General features: G+C 42.5%; 1 long non-coding RNA gene across 2 annotated transcripts in view; it reads left to right on the top strand.

Annotated features, from left to right (window-relative positions):
- Nucleotides 1–2,378: 2,378 nt before the first annotated feature.
- LOC132819877 (uncharacterized) overlaps nt 2,379–19,811 on the top strand; it is a 46,604-nt gene continuing 29,171 nt past the window's right edge. For both annotated transcript variants that reach the window (XR_009645133.1, XR_009645134.1), the window contains exon 1: nt 2,379–2,473. This is a non-coding gene — a long non-coding RNA (uncharacterized LOC132819877). The remainder of the gene's footprint in view (nt 2,474–19,811) is intronic.

The following is a 19,811-nucleotide window of genomic DNA, read 5'->3' as shown; positions in this document are numbered from 1 at the left end:
ATAGACGTGTGAACAAGCCAAAACAAAAATAAGGTACAGTCCTCAACCGCCCGTGTCCGGTACAATTTCTTAGTCAACTTTAAATCGAGAAGAATAAAGTGTACCAGGAAGGAACATGGGCAAACCTCCCCCCTACCCTGGGTTCTATCAATTAGATTCTGGATGCACTGTACCTAATCTATGTTGACCCAGTGCAGTCCTATAACCAACAGCTACCTTTCCTAAATAATCTCTCCAAGGTGGTGTTCAAAGTTCCAATTGATCCAACCTCAACTGCTCTTTCTTTTGGAATAAATTCAACGTTTCTTTTTTTTTGAATGAGTTGGAAAAGGTAGGTGTTTTTGTAAAATAAAAGGAGGAAGTGATGTGCTAGCCCAAGTTGAGCTCGGCAGGTTTCACGGATTTTTGCAATTTTTCATGAGCTAAGAAAAAGCTGACACATCAAAAACTGCAGGATTGCAAACTGGTTCACTGGAAGGTGACCCACAAAAGGTGACATCGAAATAAAAACAAAACTTGCCTTTGTGTAGCACCTGTTATAAACCAACAAAGTGTTTGTGAAGTGTAGTTATTGTTGCCATTAAGACAAAACCCGGATGACATCAATATTCTGATATTGTGTATGTAAGAGGGTGGTTGATTCAGGGATAAGTATTGACCAGGGATATATCCCCTCCTCTTCAGCTTTTACATCCACAGGAACAGTTAAAACTTCGAATCCCTGCAGTGTGGAAGCAGGTTATTCGCCCTAACTGAGTCCACACTGACCCTCCAAAGAGCATCCCACCCAGATCCAGCCCACTATCCTATCCCTGCAACCCTGCATTTCCCATGAGTAATCCACCTAGCCTGCACACCCCTGGACACTATGGGTAATGTTGCAAGACCTGTTGCACTCTAACCTGCGCATCTTTGGACTGTCAGAGGAAACCGGGGCACCCAGAGGAAACCCACGCAGGCAAGGGGGGACTGTGCAAACTCCACACACATAGTTGCCCGAGGATGGAATTAAACCCATGGTCCCTGGCGATGCGAGGCTAGCCACTGAGCCACCGTGACGCCCTATTTGGTTCAATATTTCACCCGAAACAGGGCACATCTGATATTACAGCGCTTCCCATCTTCAATCAGATATACCTCAAGTACTGCACTGGACGGTCGATCATAATATTTCTCTGCTTCAGCCCAGGACTGGGAATTCTATCTGGAGCTCTGTGACTGGAAAGTAACAGGTGTAAAGGTTTTAAAGGGAAATCTTAAAGTCTTTACTATACTGTGCAGATAGGTCGAGTATTTTAATAAGCCGGGAGCGAATAAGTGGATATGCACTATCTGAACCAGGGTGGAGGGCACTGAATGGCCCTCCCTTGTTTCTGTTAATCTTTCTTCCTGAAGCACAAAGGTTGTGGAGTTTAGAGAGTGAATCCTAAAAAAAAGTTACGACAGGGAGAAAGCTGTAGGGAATGGCGTTAGGTTTAGACACACTGGAGACTAAAAGGGTAAACGGGTCGATACTCCATTCATTAGAGGTTAGAGGAATGAGAGGTGATTTAATTGAAACCTACAGGATGCTTAAAGGGCCTGATTGGATCAATGCTGAGAGGATTCTGTCCCCATGGGAGAGTCCGGGACCAAAGGGCATAGTCTCAGAATAAAGGGGCGCAAATTTAAGACTGAGATGAGGAGGAATATCTTCTCTCCAAGGGTTGTCAGTCTTTGGAACTCATTGCTACAGGGAGCTGCGGGGGCAGAGTCCATGTATATGTTGAAAGCTGAGAGAGATCGATTCTTGATCAGGAGGGGACTCAATGGTGATGGGAAAAGGGCAGGAAAATGGAATGCCGAATCGGTCATGATCCTGTTGAATGGTGGAGTTGATTCAAGGAGCCGAATTCCTACTCCAATTGTTCCAATTGCTTATGGAGACCAGGAGTGGGAGTTTGCAGCAATCACAGGACAGTACAGACCAGGAGGAGGTCACGCAGATGGGGAGGGTCGAGTTTATCATGGAATTTGGAAACAAGGATAATTGTTCAAAAATCGAATTTCTAGATAACACTCAATCAGAAAATGAAAACAACAGAAGCACCCAAAAGTCAGCTATGCAGCCGGGAGACAGCGTATTATAAAAGAAAATGCAATTCAAGTGAAAATCCCAAACTCTGTCTGACCCCGCGAGACCCCTTACCTCATTATGAGTTTGAATAGAAGGGTGTCTCCCCCTGGTGGAGATCGCGGGCAGGGTGGTGTTTGGATGGGGGTGTGTTTCGAGGGGGGGGGGGAGCGCAGTTATTGTCGAGGACTGGGAATGAGCGGCGAGGTCTTAAGTAACGCTGGCTGTTCGATGACAAATGCATTGCTGGGGGGGGGGGGGGGGGGAAGTCTGCACTGCGAAAAAAATAAGCCCCGTTTTGCAAAAATGCCGCCGACCCACGGGCTTCCCTGAGTGAGAGGAAGCCGCTTTCCCATCAAGGTAAGGTTGCCGCGTCTGTGTACGGATCAGTTCAGAAAACACGAACGTGCCGTGACTGAGTGCGGAACAAAACCTCCGAATGCTCCTGCTCTTGGCTACAAGTTGCAACGCATTCAGAAGTTTTAAAAAAAAAGTTCAGTTTTACGTTTCGTGAGAGTTAAATGTTCTTTAAAGCTGTCGGAGCAGCATTCGACGTGCTGCAAGGAAGCGAGCTCACTGTAGCTCGTGAAAAACAGCATTAAGCTTGCAAAGTTATTGTTAAATAAGTCAGTGCAAAGCATTGAAAGTGCAGGGACTGAATGCTTGTTGGTCTTACTATAACATCAACCATCATTTCTTTTTGCATTGACTACAAGAGATGTATCGAGCAAGGTCACTGTTAGTGTAAGACGTTGCATGCGAGGGGATTAAAAACAACCCAACTGTATGCAACCGGCGGGCGCTAGTGTTCAGCTTTTGCTGTATATTGTATGTGTGTCAGAACTACACTGTGCATGGCTTGCCTTGTATTGCAGTCTGTAACATAATAACTTATTCCTAATGAAGGGCTTTTGCCCCGAAACGTCGATTTTCCTGCTCCTCGGATGCTGCCTGACCTGCTGTGCTTTTCCAGCACCACTCTGACCTAAACATAGTAACTCAGTCCAGAGTGTGGTGCTGGAAAAGCACAGCAGGTCAGGAAGCATCCGAAAAGCAGGAGAAGCGAACTTTCGGGCAAGAGTCTTTCATCAGGGATTATACCCCGGTATTGAGACATCGAGAGGCGAGATTACAAATCTGAACCAAAATTGACCGACTTACTTTACTGATTCCCCCCCATTAAATTCCAATCCTGAAACTGATCTCCTTGTCCCGGTCGAAGGAATGAAACCAAAATAACTCGCGCATGGCACTGAATGTTGTCAGGATTACTTTAAGGCAATTTTCACTGAGATGGGCCGCGTTTCCCATTGCAGTTGGAGTGAGATTGTGAGTTCGAAATTGATTGTCACGAACAGAAATAGCTGGGGGAACTCTCAATAGACAGTAAGCAGAGTAAACATTTCGGGTCCACTCACGCTCCTTTCGAACTTATTTCTGGCAACACGCACTTGCAAACAGGATCCAATCTCTTTCAGTGGATAATGCATGGGTTTTTTATGGGTCCCATAATGCTTATTTAAAGAGACCATTTTGGATGAACGAACGGTTAATGCGTGTATATTTCTGAGCCTTGTTTCCCTTTTAATCGACTAAAGCGAACAATTCCCCGGGTTATAGTAATGCCATTAAAAAGGGCTCGTGTCGTGTTTCGGAGGTGTAAACTAATACAACTGAACGGCCACATTTTAAAATAAAGCCATTAATATCATTAAATATTACTGCGGAACCAATTTTCTGCAGTTTCTAGCTATCCCAACGCGCTTTAAGTTGTGATTACGGTAAAAGAAAAATAAAACGCATTTTGAAAATGCATGATTCACACGATTTCTGTTAATTGTCAGAAATGTTTTAGGGCAGTAATATTTTGGATTTCATATCTTAAACCAAAACTCTTATTTTGGTTTCGAGGGTCCAGAAAGGACCAGAATATTGACAAATACATTCTAAATGGCAACAATGTGATTTAATTCCCCCCAGAAAATGTCCAGTAACTTTAAAATAAACCGTGTTTCTGGGAGCGTTGAGTAGAAAATACTTCTACACCTTCTGATATTTGTAAACGAGTGAGTTCCCAGGCAGTTGGAAAATACACAATTATGCACATTAAAGGAACTAAATCATTGCACGCTGAGATGGGGATTGCGATTGTGAAGGCTTTTTGTCTCTCTCACACACATACACACGCACACACACACTGCTGTTGGCAAGTGTTAATTCCTGTCTTCACCCTGTCTGCATTAGGAACTGTCATGAAAGGGCGTTGGGACGTGTATGTTAACCAGTGATTAATGCACCCCGGGTTTAGTTTCAGCACAGGGCCACATTGAGTACATAAACTGCAGCCGGCACTGCATCAATCACTCGCCAAGGCTGAGTCTAGATGGCTTGCTGTGTCCTCGGTTCTCCGGGCAGACTAGCGCAAGCAGGGACTGACCGGATCAAACTGCAGTCAGCCTATTTAAATTCGCAAAGGCGGATTTAGCAATTCGTCTTCTACCCTGTCCGCAAGTGTATTTGAATTTAATTCACTCTCCCCTTCTCCCAACGCCGTGCTGGCGGAGGAAATCTGTAAGCAGCAAAACCAATGTCACAAAACAGGCCCGTCTGACACGATAAATCTTCTCATTGTCTCTCGGTTGAACCAAGAATGGACACGGGTCTCTCGGATCATTTCCACAAGAACTATTTCCCTCAGCCAGATTTCTTCAGCATCGATATATTTTTCAGGGATTGAAGACAGCGGATGCGTCTCTCGAAACACGTTTAAGATAATCTTTTGCAATAATTTCCCCAGCGGGATTGGCAGTTCTTTAGAAAGAATCTAAAATGAGGTGCAGATATTTTTGAAAAAAAAGTAAAATAAGACAAAATCTGAAACACGTCTCGAATTTTGAGGTCAGCTGTGAATTTTGGGGAACTTCTATTTAATATTGTGCAAAGTAATAATGTGATGTGGCTGTTCCAGTATTTCCAACGGTGCTCGCTGTTACTGGAATCCTTTCCACTTGATTCCAGACCCACTCTTAACTAATGCATCAAATGTAGACAATTTGAAAACACAATTTCAAAATAATTTGCAATCACCGGGTCTGCCACTTTAAATACCTTCGATTATATGCTTCACATTATGCTTGGCATGAGTCGGAGAAATGGTTGAAACTATAGCTGTATTGCAGTAAAAGCTATTTGCCCAGGCGGCTTGAGTGACTATTGTAGTTGCAGGGATTGTTTGTAGAGGCTTGCCCAGATTAGGATAAATAGCTATCCTTAAAAGCCCCCCTAAGTACTACCTCACGGAACTGTCTCCACGTCTAATCACTTCCTTCACCGCTTGCAGAGTATCCAAGCAGCTGTCCAGCAACAACAGTATCGCTTCGTTATCTCAGACTCGGATGGGAATAATGCTTGTCCAGTCACACGAACCATTTGTCCCCGCGATGGTTCGATTCTTTCCTCTCCTGTGTGCAGAGTAACATTCTCTGACATATATGGTTTTCATTTTCCTTTCACGCTCCCTCTGCATTAACTGCTTCTGCCGTGTTCCTTTTGTGAGAGAGTAGAAAGAAGGCCGTGCCGCCGGTTTTGATTTACTGTGTCAGTTTGTGATCTCATTGCCCAGTATGGAAAATATTAGAGTGGGTCCAGATTGCGTGCAATAGTCAGATCAAGAAGCAACATGGGGTAAAAATAAAACGGGTCTTTATAAAATTATAGAAGCGAGTGATACAATAACTGACTGTATGCACCTTCTGCTTTCTGGCAATTGTATTTTGAACAGAATTGATGTTTGTTTAACTCGTTACTGTGTCGTCTCAGTGTTTCTTTTTCCAGGCAATGTTGATTATTTCATTCTCTCTTTTGTTATGGGGGTAAATCCGCGTTAGAAAACGGTTTAGAATGAATGCAGCTTTAGACATGCCATTAACAGGTGAGCATGTATGCATGGGTTCCACTGAACTTCGCTTTCTTAAACCGTGGAAATGAAAAGAAAAATCTCTTAAACAGTGGCTTTAAATCCCTTCAAGCAGTGCATCTGCAAGTGAAATGCGGGCCTTTCTTTGTATTTGGCGAACGTTAGTATGGTTGGCCGTCCCGTTTTGTCTGCAGAATTTTAATTCCCATGATCTTCCTCAATCCGATGATATGAGCATTCCCCCGCGTGCCTGGCGTTTGTTCAAGGGGAAATATAATGAAGTCTACAGCGATGATTAAGTACATGACATCCCATTAGAAGCGGCAGGCAGTTGAGAGGTTTCCTTTCGCTTTCTGAGCACGGAAAGCTTTCCACTTCACCCAACTGGCCTCTTCACATTTTACATATTTCGAGGGCAAGGGCCCTCCACAATAACATGGTCACTTCTCCCGTGGCACCTTGTCTGACGCCACTTGTACAGCAGGCACGGTCGGAGACACAGCAGCTGACAGCAGCGGCTCAAATCCGTATAGTTGCTGTTCTGGCCTGTGAGTATTGAAAAGCATGGCTGTTCCACTGAGCCACCAGTTTGAATCTCAGCAAGACTTTGGGAATAAGTGCACCGCAGCCTAGGTTGTGGGTCACAGAGCTCGGTAATCTTGTACCCTGCCACAATCATTTCAAAAGAGTTGAATTTAATTAGCTATTATTCTTTTTTTAAAATTAATCTGATCCGTTTGAGTGTGGAAAACAGCCTATAACTGTTATGATAGCATTTTAGTTATATTTTCAGAATGCTATGTCAAAATCATTTATTCACAGACACAATGTTGCAGAAAACAAAATGATTTTCACGGAAAAAAAAGAGATGTTTCTTATTACTGGCAACACAGTATAAAGAACATAATATTTCCTCCACAAATAACTGACGACTTCATATCTTGAAGTTTTCAACAAATTGGAATGAATTTTCATTTTTCTTAATAGTGGCATCCTCCTGGTGTTTTACGTACAGTGAAGAAAGAGGCTATTCAGCCATCAACTCTGCACTAACTCTCCAAAGAGCATTCCACTCTCCCCAGCTCTGCATGGGGTGTTTACAATCGCCAGCCCACCTAACCTTCACATCTCTGGACTGTGGGGGCAACCCACACAGACAATAGACAATTGGTGCATGAGTAGGCCATTCTGCCCTTTGAGCCTGCACCACCATTCAATATGATCATGGCTGATCATCCTTAATCAGTATCCTGTTCCTGCTTTATCTCCATAACCCTTGATTCCACTATCCTTGAGAGCTCTATCCAACTTTTTCTTAAATGAATCCAGAGTCTGGGCCTCCACTGCCCTCTGGGGCAGAGCATTCCACACAGCCACCACTCTCTGGGTGAAGAAGTTTCTCCTCATCTCTGTCCTAAATGGTCTACTCCATATTTTTAAGCTGTGTCCTCTGGTTCGGCACTCACCCATCAACAGAAGTATGTTTCCTGCCTCCAGAGTGTCTAATCCTTTAGTAATCTTATATGTCTCAATCAGATCCCCTCTCAGTCTTCTAAACTCAAGGGTATACAAGCCTAGTCGCTCCAGTCTTTCAGTGTAAGATAGTCCCGCCATTCCAGGAATTGACCTTGTGAACCTACGCTGCACTCCCTCAATAGCCAGAATGTCTTTCCTCAAATTTGGAGACCAGAACTGCACACAATACTCCAGGTGTGGTCTCACCAGGGCCCTGTACAGCTGCAGAAGAACCTCTTTGCTTCTATACTCAATCCCTCTTGTTATGAAGGCCAGCGTGCTATTAGCCTTCTTCACTAGCTGCTGTACTTGCATGCTTGCCTTCATTGACTGGTATACAAGAACACCCAGATCTCTTTGTCCTGCCCCTTTACCTAACTTGATTCCATTTAGGTAGTAATCTGCCTTCCTGTTCTTGCCTCCAAAGTGGATAACCATACATTTATCCACATTAAACTGCATCTGCCATGCATCTGACCACTCACCTAACCTGTCCAGGTCACCCTGTAATCTCCTAACATCCTCCTCATATTTCACCCTGCCACCCAGCTTAGTATCATCAGCAAATTTGCTAATGTCATTACTAATACCATCTTCTATATCATTAACATAGATTTTAAAAAGCTGCGGTCCCAGCACTGATCCCTGTGGTACCCCACTGGTCACTGCCTGCCAGTCTGAAATGGAGCCATTTATCATTACTCTTTGTTTCCTGTCAGCCAACCAACTTTCAATCCAAGTTAGTACTTTGTCCCCAATACATGCGCCTAATTTTGCTCACTAACCTCCTATGTGGGACTTTATCAAAAGCTTTCTGAAAGTCCAGGTACACTACATCTACTGGATCTCCCTCGTCCATCTTCAGAGTTACATCCTCAAACAATTCCAGAAGATTAGTCAAGCATGACTTCCCCTTCATAAATCCATGCTGAGTCTGACCTACCCTGTTACTACTATCCAGATGTGTCGTAATTTCATCCTTTATAATAGACTCCAGCATCTTTCCCCACCACTGATGTCAGACTAACTGGTCTATAATTTCGTGCTTTCTCTCTCCCACCTTTCTTAAAAAATGGTACAACATTAGCCACCCTCCAATCCGCAGGAACTGATCCCGAATCTATTGAACTCTGGAAAGTAATCACCAACGTATTCACGATTTCTCGAGCCACCTCCTTCAGTAACCTGGGATGTAGACCATCAGGCCCCGGGGACTTATCAACCTTCAGACCTAACAGTCTCTCCAACACCTATTCCTGGCAAATATAAATTCCCTTCAGTTCAGGTCCTTCAGCCACTGTTACCTCAGGGAGATTGCTTGTGTCTTCCCCAGTGAACACAGATCTGAAGTACCAATTCAATTCTTCTGCCATTTCTTTGTTCCCCATAATATATTCCCCTGTTTCTGTCTTCAAGGGCCCAATTTTAGTCTTAACCATTTTTTTTGCCTTTCACATACCTAAAAAAGCTTTTACTATCCTCCTTTATATTTTTGGCCAGTTTACCTTCGTACCTCATTTTTTCTCTGCATATTTCCTTCTTAGTATTCCTCTGTTGTTCTTTAAAAGCTTCTCAGTCCTCCGTTTTCCCACTTATCTTTGCTATGTTATACTTTTTCTCTTTTAACTTTATATGTTTCTTAACTTCCCTCGTCAGCCACGGCTACCTATGCCTCCTCCTAGGATCTTTCTTCCTTTTTGGAATGAGCTGCATTATACACAGAAATATCTGCCATTGTTCCTCCACTGTCATCCCTGCTAAGGTATTGCACTTTGGCCAGCTCCTCCCTCATAGCTCCATAGTTCCCTTTATTCAACTGAAATATTGCCACTTCCAATTGTACCCTCTCCCTCTCAAATTGCGGACTGAAGCTTATCATATTTTGTTCACTACATCCCAATGGCTCCTTCATTTCGAGGTCCCTGATCAATTCTGGTTTTATGCACAATACCAGATCCAGAATTGCCTTCTCCCTGGTAGGCTCCAGCACCAGCTGTTCTAAGAATCCATCTCGGAGGCACTCCACAAAGTCCCTTCCTTGAGGTCCAATACTATCCTGATTCTCCCGGTCTATATGCATGTTGAAATCCACCAGAACAACTGTAGTAACATTTTTTGCGACAGGCCAATTTCAGCTCCTGATTCAACTTACATCCGACATCCAGATTACTGTTTGGGGGCCTGTAGATAACTCCCAAGGGGGTCTATTTATCCTTAGAATTTCTCAGCTCTATCCATACTGACTCCACATCCCATGATTCTAGGTCCCCCCGCGCAAGTGACTGAATATCATCCCTTACCATCATGGCCACCCTACCCCCTCTGCCCATCAGACACAAGGAGATCTTGCAAAACTGCACACAGACTGGAATTGAAGCCAGGGCCCTGGCACCATGAGGCAGCAATGTTAATCATTGTGCCAACATGCACCTCCAGTGTAGCTCTCATTCAAAAATGTCTCTGTAAATTGTCTTCTGTCATGCCTCTTTAAGGGGCAGGGACACATCTCCAGGAACTTTTGTTCATTCTTTCACAGGACTTGTACATCGTGGCAAGACTATTTCCCTCATCCCTAATCGCCCTTGAGTGAGTCACCTTGCTGAACTCTAAAATCCATGTTTTGAGGGTAGAGCCATTGTGCTTTTGTCGGGGGGGGGGGGGGGGGGGGGGGGGGGGGGGTGGAGGGTCCTTTCCAGGATTTTGACCCAGAAACAATGAAGGAACAGTGACATAGTTCCAAATCAGAATGGTATGTGGTTTGGATGGAACATTCCAAGTGGCGTCACTCACATATGTTTGTTGTCCTGTTGTGCCCTTGTGGAGAGGTGTAACAAGAACACAAAGTCTGGCTTCTCAATCCAAAAGGCTTTGAAAGAAAACATTGAGCATTTTCACAGACTACAATTGTGTAACTAAATTAAATGCATTTCTTGCAATTTCAGTCAAGGAAGGTCAAGTGGTACACTAGATAACATCCTTGCCTCTGAGACAGAGGGTCCAGATTTGAGTCCCATCGCAAGGCTTGCCAGTGATGGAAGGTGTGTTCATAAAATGGTCAAGCACATTAATTATTGACATGTAAAACCTTCCAATGTAGCAGTGACATGCAATAAGAATGGAGAGTCTCCTGGTCAACCATACTTGATGCAGAATAGTGTCCCTCAGGCTGTAGCCTCTGGTAACCGGTTGATAACCTATTCCAAGAAGTATGTCTAAAACAGACTTACATATGTGTTTTATCTGCCTCGTGCATCATTACCTGCAGAAAGCTTGTAAGTTTTTGTTTTACATCTTCTTACATATTGCAAACCTCAATGGCTCAGGTTAATGGAACCATTAAGTTGTTCATTGAATTTTGTTTTTATGAACACAGGTTGAGCAGGTTGATTAGCTTATCGCGCTAAATGCCCAACTTTTATTTATTATGAAGCAAATTACTCTTTGCCAAATGGTCTACTATCTACAAGTTCAGTGTTGCTTTGGATTTGATTTGTAAATATAACATTTGAGCTAACTAGGTACAAAACTGACGCTGAAGTTTATCTAAAAACTTCCGTAAAGTCTGAAATATGAAGTTTAAGGCAAGGCTTGTTTTGTTCTGCTCTGTTCCACATAATGAAGGAATTGAATCATTATGCATTAACTTCATAACCAGAAGACCTGTTGAACAGCAAACTATATTTAGTTATACAAGTGAATAATCCCATGCAGAGATTCTAGATCTGAGTATTGTGTGCCCTTGATTAAATAATCTTTGACATAATTTAGGATATCTGCACAGGACACCTTAATACACCCTCTACCACTAGCTCCCCCCCCCCCCCAAAACACACACACACACACACACCACCACCACCACCACTTCCTGGACGTCTCTGTCTCCATTTCCAGTGACCAACTCAAGACAGGCATCTACTACAAACCCACTAACTCCCACTGCTACCAAACCCACTATACCTCCTCCCATACCCCCTCCTATAAAAACACTATCCCTTACTCCCAATTCTTCTGCCTCAGCTGTATCTGCTCAAGGAGGAGCAATTCCAATCCAGGACATCCCAGATGACCACATTTTCCCTTCCCATATGATCAACAATGCCCTCCAGCACATCCCATCCATTTCCAGCACCTCTGCCCTTGAACCCCACCTCTCCAATTGCAACAAGAATGCAATTCCCGTGGCCATCACCTTACACCCCACAAATCTCTTGATACAGCATATTATCATCAGCCATTTCCATCACTTACAAACAGACCCCATTAATAGAGATACGTTTCCCGCCCCACCCCTATTAGCATTCCGCAGAGACCATTCCTTCCAAGATTCCCTTGTTAGGTCCACACCCTCCAACAACCCACCCTCCACTCCTGGCACCTTCCCTTGCTGCTGCAAAAGGTGTAAAACTTGTACCCACAATTCCCCCCTCATCTCTATACAAGGCCCCAAAGAATCCTTCTACATATGGCAGAGATTTTCCTGCACATCCAAACACCTTACTTACTGTGTCTGTTGCTCTTGATGTAGTCTCCTCTACATTGGGTAGATAGAATGCCAATTCTTGAAACGTTTCAGGGAACATCTCTGGGATACACTCATCAAACAACCCCACCACCTTGTGGCCGACCACTTCAACTCCATCGCCAAATCCAAGCCACCTGATGACTGGGGAAGAACATCTCATCTTCCACCACAGGACCCTCCAAACACACGGCATTAATGTCGACTTTACCAGTTTCCTTACCTTCCCTCATCCCACCTCATCCTTTTTCAAACCCTCCAACTCAGCACTGCCTTCTTGAACTGTCCTACCTATCCATCGTCCATCCCACCTATCCAATTCACCTTCCCCTCCAAGCTATCACTATTACCCACCACCTGCATCCACCTATCGCCTTCCCAGCTACCTTCCCCCCACCTCCACCCCCACCCTTTGCAACCCGCCACCCACATTCCTAATGAAGGGCTTCTGCCCAAAATATCGACTCTCCTGCTCCTTGAATGCTGCCTGACTTTTCCAGCATTATACTCTTTGACTCTGATTTCCAGCATCTGCAGTCCTCACTTTCTCTCTGTGATAGAATAGTGTTCTGCTGGCCTTTGCCTGGTCCTAAAACAATAATCTTGGGGGTAGTGGGTGCAGAGTGCTGATGGAGAAAAGGTGTTGATAGTTCAGATAAAGTGATCAGATGAGAATCATCTAATCTGAACTATCAACATTTTTCTCCACCAGCATCCTCACTCACTACCCTTATACCTGCCCTCCGTCTCCCATTTCAATGCTATTCCCTCCACACTTCACTTCCACTCTGATGAAGAGTCATTTAGCAAACGTCAGTTTGCTCTCTCTCCATGGATGCTGTCTGACCTGCTGTGATCTCCATCATCAGTTGTTTTCAGTACAGATTCCAGTATCTGCAGTAATTTATTCCCATCATAATCTTGGGTCTATTCCAAACATTAGTAAATGCACTCTGCTCCCTTTAACATATGTACGGCATAATGATATCTCTCTGTCATGCATGGCGTTTTGCTCATGAACCTGAGTGCCTGAATCCAGCAGGCTACATTTGACCAACACTACTTGTGAAGTGGAGTGTCAGTTGTTGCTATGGAGAGCACAGTTCTCGGTCTTATCCTTTGCATTTTAAATGAATCGTGAAACAGCAATGACATGTTTGTACAAGTTATAAAGCAACTGGAGTTGGAGTGAAGGTGCTTATGTGGATAACAGAAGCACCCAGGCTGAAATCTCACATGTTGCTCTGCTGCTTTATTTTTGATAATCTGTGACAGAGTTCCATCAGAGGAACGCTATTGTCGAATTTTATTGGGGCATTGCTTTGAACTCGCTTTGTGTTGGTGCAAAGCAGTATGGATTCAAACAGCTAAATTACAACCACAACAAATATAAGATGTGAGAATATACCCGGCAGCCCATCCTGAAAATATTACAGGTTTGTTTTTGGTGCTTTTGAACAAAGCCCAGAAATTATAGAGAGAGAAGCAGAGACAGATTAGAAAGCCAAAGGGAGGATGTGAAGAAAGACTGGCAGGTGAAATAATGTAAATAATAAAGGATTTTAGTAAGACACAAAATTGAACCAATATAATAAAAAAGGGGAGGGCTGACTGGGGATGATTCAGAAAACTATTACATGGAAGACAAAGGAACAACAAATGTACTAAATTAGTATTATCTCCAGGCTTTCACAGGAGAGTGTTGGAATGAATGGTTGCAAAGTAGGAATTGGTGGTGTATTTAAATGAGATAGCACATGGGTGGCAGGGTGGCTCAGTGGTTAGCACTGCAGCCTCACAATGTCAGAGACCTGGCTTCAATTCCTGCCTTGGGTGACTACCTGTGTGGAGCTTGTACATTCTCCCCATGTCGGCGTGGGTTTTCTCTGGGTGAATTGGCCATGCTAAGTTGTGATAGTGTTCGGTGATGCATTAGTTAGGTGCATTAGTCAGGAGAAATGCAGGGCAATAGGTTTGGGCAGGATGCTGTCCCGAGGGTCGGTGTGGACTTGTGGGGTTGAATGGCCTGTTTCCACACTGTAGGGATTCTATGAAGTGTGTGAAAAGTGCACATTTGTTCTTTCATTCATCCTACAATGATACTGGGAGAATAACAAAAGCACTGCTGATCGCAGTCTTGGAATCTCTACAATGCAGAAAGAGGCCATGCATCCCACTGAGTCTGCACTGACCCAGTTCCCCACCCATGCCTGTAACTTCATGCAGGGTTTTACCATGGCCAACCCAACTAACCTGGATACTACAGAGCAATATTTAGCATGGTCAATCCACCTAACCTACACATCTTTGGACTGTGGGAGGAAACCAGAACACCCAAAGGAAACTCACATACTGTGCAAACACCACACAGACAGTTACCTAGGACTGGAAGCAGACCCAGGACTCCGGCACTGTAAGGCAACAGTACTAACCACTGAGCCATCTTGCAAAATGTTATGGATATGAAAGATGTGATGTAGCAGTGCAGGTTTGTTAATGTAATCCATCAACTCAGAATTTATCAAGAACAAAGCAGGCCAGTTGAATGACACCCCATCCACCAATTTCAACATTCACATTTCCACCACTGACCCATTGTGATTAGCATCTACAAAATACACTGTAGCAACTCATCCAGGTTAGTCTGAAAGCACCTTCCAAACCCTTGACCTCTACCATATAAAGAATAAGGTCAACAATGCACCACTGTCAGCAAATACCCCGCTAAGCCCCATACTACCTTCATTCAGAACTATATAATCACATCACTGTCATTTCTGGGTCAAAATCTTGGAAATTGCTTCTGAACAGCACTGTGAGTGTACCAATCCACTCAATAATTGCATCAGTTCAATAATGAAACTTAATATCACATTCTAAGGGTGATAAGGGATGGGCAATAAATGTTTATCCAGAATGTTGTCTTAGCCAAACATTCCAGCATTTCATGAACAAACACAACAAGATAAATAGAAATAGAGAGACAATTCAGCTAATGAGTGGTTTATAAGCTCTAGAAAATAATGAAAATAAAATTAATGCTCAATTAGAAAAAAATGTTTGTGGGTTTAGTAAGGACACCTGGGACAGATCTGTCCCAGACATTTCTGACTAATTAAATGGAGTTCTTTCAGGAAAAAGTGGAGTACAGCAGAGTTTGAGTATGTGGGTTTCCAAGAGGAATATCATAAGACCCTGCAAAGCTATCCAGTTGCTAAAATTAAAATACACAGTATTAAAGAGAATGTGACAATACGTATATAAAGCATGGGCGGTATAGTGACTCAGTGGTTAGCACTGCTGCCTCACAGCACCAGAGTCCCGGGTTCAATTCCAGCCTTGGGCTACTGTCTGCATGGAGTTTGCATGTTCTCACCATGTCTGCATGAGTTTACTCCAATTGCTCCAATTCCTTCCCACAGTCCAGAAAAGATATGCAGGTTAGGTGAATTGGCCCTGCTAAATTGCCCATAGTGTTCAGGGATGTGTCGGTTAGATACATTAGTCAGGGGAAATGCAGAGCAATAGGGTAGGAGAATGGGTCTGCGTGGGATACTCTTCGGAGGGTTGGTGTGGACTTGTTGGGACAAATGGCCTGTTTCCACACTGTTGGGATTCTATGAAAGTAGATTAATGGACAGGAAAAATTGAGGACATGAATCATTCTTGGATCAGAGCAAAACGAAAACAATAATACCTTCTATAGCTTTGGGTTGGATGCTTTACTCTTCTCATTGTTTAAAAATAATAACAATTTGGGTCTGGGGCTGGCACATTGTCAAAATATGGCAGTTCCACAGCTGTAAAGGTGTAATTATGCATGTAGTTCTAGGAAGATGTGAGTGAGTTAATAGGTTGAGGAGGTGTATATTATGTCAATTTACGATAGAGAAATATATGTTGATTTATTGTAGGAGGAAGACTGATCACACATACATCAAATAACAGATTTTAAAAGGACTAGAGAAGCAGAGAGACTCCAGGCACACAAATATTTAAAAGTGGGAGGTTGAGCAATTAAAAATAAATTCAGACAAACGTGAGAAAGAGGATTACCAGGAAAAGAGTAGGCCAATATTTGCATGGAAACAAAAAAACATAGGTGAGGTCATAAATTAATATTTCTCATTTATATTCAAAAAAATAAACAGGTGGGCAGAAGTATAAAGTGAAAAATTTGCAATGGAGTTGCTGCAGATACAATTGACTAAACAGTGCAGTAGGAAAACACCAAATTCAGAGTGAGATGTAGCCGTCATCATAAATTAGGAATTCTAGCTGAAAATTAAAATCTATAGATATCTGCAGGAACTACTCTTTGCAGTATAACTGAAAGTTCATAGTTAATACAGGCTAAACACATGATGGTAAAATTACTGTAAACTTTTTCCTGCATGTTGTGGCTTGTGTTATCAATTAGTCTGAATGAATATTAAGTAAATAAAAGTTAAACCTGCAGCACCATAGTTCATATGTTAAGGACTTGCAGCTCCATTTTAAGATTTACGAGATCAGAAAGATACTTATAGCAGTGCTCTTTATCTCACTGTTTGGGTTCTATTTTGTTTGCTTTCAAGTTCAGCAAAACTTCCCTAATCTTGGGCCAATCAGTTGTATGCTGTGACACTGAAAATTGTGAGTAATAGAGACTGAGACACTATAAATGGTTTCATTAATGCATTTATACAACCCAAGTTAATATCGAACACCCATTCAGATTGAAATTTTAATTGTGCTCATATTTTTACTTCCTGTTTCATTTGATCTTCTTTCTTATTCTTCATGTTATATTTTAAACTTTTTTTTTGCCCGAGTTAAACCAGTTTAAACTTAGAACAACCATCGTGTGCAGTTACATACGACCTGGATGCTAATTTTTGAGTTGAGATCTGGGATGATATGGCCAAATCATGTCCACATGGCTTTTGCAAAATTTTTTTTTGTAGAAGAAGAATCTCAGCTCTGACAACATATTCTATAGCCAGATGTCATACATTTAAAATAATTAATATAAGCACTGCAGGGGAAAAAAGGAAAGCTTTCTCACACTGAATGTTGTTGATATTTGTAATGTTCAGCCTGAAAGGAAGCAAATTTCATAGCAACTTTTTAAAGTCAATTAAATATATGCTATAGGAGCACTTGGTTGCAAGGTTATGTGGGAATAGTTGAATTACACGCCTAAATTACAAAGATAGAAGTTTTGGCCTCCTTCCGTGCTATAAGATTATATGCCCTTCACAGCCAATGAATTATTTTTGATCATCACTGCATTTTTTATTCACTCATGGGACATGGTCATTGCTGACTCACCAACATTTGTTGCCCTTTCCTAGTTGCCCTTGAGAAGGGTTGGCTGCCTTCTTGAACCAGTGCAGTCCATCTACTGTATAGGTTGACCTGCAATATTGTCACAGAGGGATTTCCAGGATTTTGACCCAGTGATTTTGAAGGAGAGTGATATATTTCCAAGTCAGGATGGTAAATGGCTTGGAGGGGAACTTGCAGGTAGTGGTGCTCCCAAGTACTTGCTCCCTTGTCCTTCTAGGTGGAATTGGTCATGTGTTTGGAAGGTGCTGGCTAAGGAATTTCTGCAGTGCACTTTGTAAATAGTACACAGTGCTGCTACTGAGCATCAGTGGAGGAGGGAGTGGATGCTTATGGATAGGGTGCCAATCAAGCGGGTTGCTTTGTCCTGGATGCTGTTGAGCTTCATCAGTGTTGTTGGAGCTGAACTTATCCAGACAAGTGGGAAATATTTCATCACACTCGTGACTTTGCCTTATATGTCGGTAGTGGACTCTGGAGAGTGAGGAGGTGAGTTACTCACAGCAGTATTCCCAGTCTCTGAAATGCTCTTGCAGCCAATGTTTATGTGATGAGTCTAGTTGAATTTCTGGTCAGTGGGGTATTTAGTATGATAACAGCATTGAATGTCAAGGGTTGTGGTTACATTGTCTTATTAGAGTTGATCATTGTCTGGCATTTGTGTGGTGCGGATGTTACTTGTCAATTCTCAGTCCAAGCCTAGATACTATTTGGATCTTGTTGCATTTGAACATTGACTACTTTAGTAACTGAGGATTTGCAAATGGTCCTGAGTATACTGCAATCATCAGTGAACGTCCCCATATTTGATGGAGGGAAATTTAATTGATGAAGATGGTTGAGCCCAGGACATGACCCTGAGGAACTCCTGCAGAGATGTCCTGGAGTTGAGATAACTGACTTCCAACAAACAACAGCTGGTATTTTCTAGGCAACGGCAGCAAACAGTTTTGATACAGGATATCCCGTAGGCAACAGTGAGATTAATGACTAAATAACCAATGTTTTGGGATGTTGCAAAGGCCAGGACACTCGTAACAATTCTCTGCTCTTTAAGTAATGCCATGAGACATTTTCTTCCTCTGAATTAAAAGAGAAAGTAACACTTTGGGATTTCATTTCTTGTTTGAATGACTGCACGTTACCATAATGCAATATCCTCTCACATTGAACCATTGTCCTAGATTATGGGCTTAGCTCCTAGAGTGAGAGGCTTAAATCCATGCTCTCTTAACTGAAGGTTGCAGGGAGGAGAAATAAAAAGGTGAAGCTGTCCAAAGAGGGCCAACTGTGAGCATGGTGCTTTGATAGCATCTCGTCTATATTCTGTGGAATCAAAAAGTACATGTTCAATTTGAGTTATCTCAAAACTGTTAAATTTTAACTAATTAAAAGTTATCAGAGCAGATGGAACACTTACTATAGAACGGACAAGAACACATAGCTGAGGTCACTTCAGAGAGAGAAATAAGTGGAGGACTCATCAAAGATTGTTGAACTTTTAACTTAATCCTTTATTTTCCAAGTCTAAACTATGAAAGGCTTTAATGTAAACTATTAACTATTTCCTAATTTTTCTTCTTTTCTATGAAGTACTGCTTAATTTTTTAACTCTCAGTTCTCTTACTACTTTGTACTTAAGCATTTTTTTGTACCTAGGCACCTTGGCACCCAAGATGATGCCTTGTGTGGTGACATTATACACTTATTACTATATTCCTGTACTTGAATACATGTGATAATAAAATCTAAAATCTAAATCTAAGAAGACCAGTACCATTTCAACATCAATAACATTTCATTCCTCCTCAGCTTGTGTTGAACAAATGTTTTAGAATAATCTGAAATTTAAGCCATGAATGGGGTGGCATAGTAGCTCAATGGTGAGCATTGTAACCTCAGTGCAGGGACCCAGATTCAATTCCACCCATTGGGCGATTATCTTCTCCTTGTGTCTGAGTGGGTTTCCTTCAGGTGTGCCAGTATCTTCCCACAGTCCAAAGATGTGCAGGTTAAGTAGATGGGCTGTGCTAACTTATCTGTAGTGTCCAGTGATATTTAGGTTAGGTGGATTAGGCATAGGGAATGCAGGGTAAGGTAAGGGGGATGAGTCTGGGTGAGAGTCAGTGCAGACTCAATGGACCAAATGGCCTGCTTCCACACTGTAGGGATCCTCTGATGCATGCAAATAAGTTTTTTGATAATGCTAACTCAGTGTGTTAAAAAATATTCCTGGTCTCTTGAATAATCAGTCATCATATTTTTTTTAAATGCTGAGGTCAGATGATTATATCTATTTTATTAATGTTTGGGGGATGTGGGTGTTGCTGGCAGGACCAGCATTTGTTGCCTTTCCCTAATTTCCCTTGAGAAACATTTCATATCAGCTTGAATAGAAAGGACTAGGTTTATAATAAACT

Source organism: Hemiscyllium ocellatum, chromosome 10 (assembly GCF_020745735.1).
Source record: "Hemiscyllium ocellatum isolate sHemOce1 chromosome 10, sHemOce1.pat.X.cur, whole genome shotgun sequence".
Taxonomy (NCBI): Eukaryota; Metazoa; Chordata; class Chondrichthyes; order Orectolobiformes; family Hemiscylliidae; genus Hemiscyllium; species Hemiscyllium ocellatum.
This window is presented reverse-complemented; position numbering and strand designations above follow the sequence as displayed.